The following is a 3,651-nucleotide window of genomic DNA, read 5'->3' on the forward strand; positions in this document are numbered from 1 at the left end:
CCTGACCCAAGCCATGGTATTTTCAATAACCTTATGTGCATATGAAAATTGGACAACGAGTATAAAAGACTGTAGAAGAATTTTTGAGTTGTGGTGTTAGAGCAGAATATTGAAAGTATCACGGTCTACCAAAAGAACAAACAAGTCTGTGTGGGAAAAAGTGCAGCCTGAGTACTCCTTAAAACCCAGAATGGTGAGACTTCATCTCTCATACTTCAGACATGTTATCAGGAGGAACCAGTCCCTGGAGAAGGTAAACGGATGTCAACAGAAAAGAGGAAGACCCAATGAGATGGATTGATACAGTGGCAGCTACAATGAGCTCAAGTGTAGCAGTAATTGTGAGAATGATGCAAGACTGGACAGAATTTCGTTTTGTTGTTCATAGGGTTGCTATGAGTTGAAACTGACTTGACAGCACATAGCGACAACAACAACACAGTAGTAGTCAACTGAAATGCCAATCTTATTTCTACCTTTTGGCTGTCTTTTCTAGCATTGTGTACATGTTGTTGGTTAAATACTTACATATTGGAGTTCAGCAACCAAAGTCTGTAGAATGTCTCTGAGATAGTGCCTTTTCTGGACCTTTAACAGGCTATTCCACTATTCCATGCAATGGATACTTCTGGGGATGTGCACATGGAAAGCCCATTGCTGCAAGTCTAAGGCAATGTTGTATATAACACAATCTCAATCGAATGGGAATAATTAAATCCATGAGAGGTGGTGCTGAGTAGGGAAGGCAAACTCATAGCTAGAGGACGTATCCATTGCAGTGAGGACCAATAGTTACACTCTCTATGCTATAGGGGTTATCTGCAATGCTCCCTAAAATAAGTTAATGCCAGAAGATTATACAGTCAAGAGCAACAGCTATTTGGTAATAGTAAAATCCCAGATTACTACTGCTCCTCATCCCAATTAACCACAAATGAGTGTAATCACCCGCATGCCACAGTTTATTGCCGATCCTTTAGTACCTCAATGGGGTTCCTGTGATCATCATATCAGTAAGAAATCCAACTCCAAAATCTCATGTAAGGGTCTACTTTCCCAGGCCCACTTCTGGTATGGTCATTCAGCTTTCTTACAAACAAGATCTAAGGCAAAAAACTTTACATTTTAACATTGTAGAGGAGAGTTTAATCCCAAAAAAGCAGAAGCAAGGAGAAATGTTAAGTGAAACAGAGAAAATACAAAGAAAAGTGTTATTGAGCTGGTCACAACTTTATTGATAACAAACACAACTGGCGGTTTGACCTCATGGATGTCTTTGTTGTTGTTTAGTGCTGTTGAGTCCATTCCAACTCAGTGACTGTACAGGGTTTCTGAGGAGCAGCTGGTGGTTTGAACTGCCGACCTTGTGGTTCACAATCCAATGTTGATTCTACAGCGGTACCCATGGATGTTTTTGGAGAGGGCAAATTCTCCCATTGGTGAAACTTGTCTCATGAGGCATTGCTGTGGCTGCACTTCCAGGTGTGTTGCCCGGGTTCTTTCAGCAGCTGCCAGGAAAGCCGATCCTCTGTGTCTGGAGCTACTTTATCTGCATACGTGGCTGGGAGAGGGGCAGCTTTAGTGATCTGCCACATGACCATGGGGGTTATATTACTACTACTCAGTGGAGGCTGGGGTACGGGTGGCCACACAGTGTTAAGTGCCATGGAGTTGCTTCTGACTCATAGTGACCCTGTATAGGGTTTTCAAGGAGTGATTGGTGGGTTTGAACCGCTAACCTTTTGGTTAGCAATCCAGTGCTTATCCTACAGGGCCACACCAGGATTCTTCATAAAGATTGGTGTTGTTGTTAAGTGCCATCTAGTGAATTGTGGCTCATAGCCACCCTAAATATTATTTCTGAGGAGCAGCTGGTTAGTTTGAACCGCTGACCTTATGATTAAAACTGACATTATGGTTAAGTGCTTATCTTACAGTGCCGCAGCCTAGGAAATCCTCTGGGGCAGTTGACTCTGTTCTACAGGATCACTATGAGTTTGCCTGGACTCAACTGCACCTAACAATAACAACAATCACTGTCTCAGATCCAATAGGCTGTCTAGAGAAATATTTATAATTCTTGTTTCCCCAGAGGCATGTAGGAAAGTGCTGGCTATAGCTCTAGTGAAACTGTTTCCAGTGTCTGCTGGACCCAGTGAGCAAATTTCCACACTGTGGACTTACTGTCTCACAAAATATTCATATTAGGCAAGAAAATGGATAAAGCTACTTTCTCTGACATATAATTTAAGTATTTGGTTGATTTCTATAACTTAAATCTCATTGTTGTTACTGTTAAATGTCATTCAACTGGTTCGTATACAGAGTGACCCTTTATAGGGTTCCCAAGGAGTGGCTGGTGGGTTTGAAATGTAAGGCCCAATTGCCCTATAATAGTAACCAACTTTTAAGAAAGGCTCAGGCTGAAGTGGAAAATTTTTAGCATCAACAACTCCCCTGGATGCAGAAGCCCCTTCCCCCTTAACTCTAGCTAAACTTGGCTTCTGTAAAAATGCTTATACAAATTCCTTGCATCTGAATGGGCCTGCCAGCCAGCCAAGGCTAACCTTGAGAACAGCCAGCCAAAGTTAATCTTGAGAAGTAACTGTGCTAGCAGATGTACCCCTAGCCCCCACCCTAACAGCTCATACCCTACCCTTGGTTTGTACAAGATAATGTCAGACTGCCTATGTATAAATACTCTTCGAAAAAAACTGGGTTGGGGCTTCAGTCTTTTCCGCTTTTAGGGAGGCTATAGTCGCTGGTCAGCTAATAAAGGCTTCCTTATTGATCCTGAGAGTCTTGAGTGGTCATCTGGGTAAATTAAGGCACAACAGAAACACCCACCTTGCAGTTCAATCTTGCAGTCCCATGCTTATCCTGCAGTGCCACACCAGGACTAATCTATTAGAAATGTTATCTACTCTTGACCGATATTTTTCTTCTTTTAAACACACAGGGATTTCTACCCCGCCTGCCCTTAATCACTAAAGGTTTATTTAATGCATGACTTTGCCACATTTTAGTTCTCATTGGCTAATCACTGAACAACATTTTGATAAAGCCTGTTGTTGTTGTTAAGTGCCATAAAGTCGGTACTGACCCATAGCCACTCTGTATAGGGTTTCTGAGGAGCTTGAACAGCAAATCTTGTGATTCAAACAACTTTGCAGTACAGCACATTCACTCGCAGCACCATACCAGGGCTCTGTAGCACCTATAGTTAGCCCAGATAGGGATTTTTGTTTGTTTTAAAAATGTTTTATTGTGAATTATGTGATAGTTTACATGGGACAACATTAGCTTTACATTCATCCTATCCTATATCATTTCATTGCCATGGTTACAATCCCCTCCATGCATCATCAACCAACCAAAAGGTATACCCCACAAGCTTACCACCACCACCACCACCACCCCCCGCCCCGGTCATCAGCATACAGCCCCTCTTCTTCTCTGGGTCTAGAGTCCCCAACCACTCCATCTCTCCAAGTCATCATCTCTGCTCCCATCTCTGATATCATTGTTTCTCTGGGTAGGTTCCCACACTCCACTTTTCTCCCTTGATGGTCCCAGGGACCTCTGCTCCTGGACTGCAAAGTCAACCACTCCCCTCCTTTTGCTACAAAATGTCTACCTTTACATTTCCAA

The sequence above is a fragment of the Chrysochloris asiatica genome, unplaced genomic scaffold, assembly GCF_000296735.1.
Source record: "Chrysochloris asiatica unplaced genomic scaffold, ChrAsi1.0 scaffold00083, whole genome shotgun sequence".
Classification (NCBI taxonomy): Eukaryota; Metazoa; Chordata; class Mammalia; order Afrosoricida; family Chrysochloridae; genus Chrysochloris; species Chrysochloris asiatica.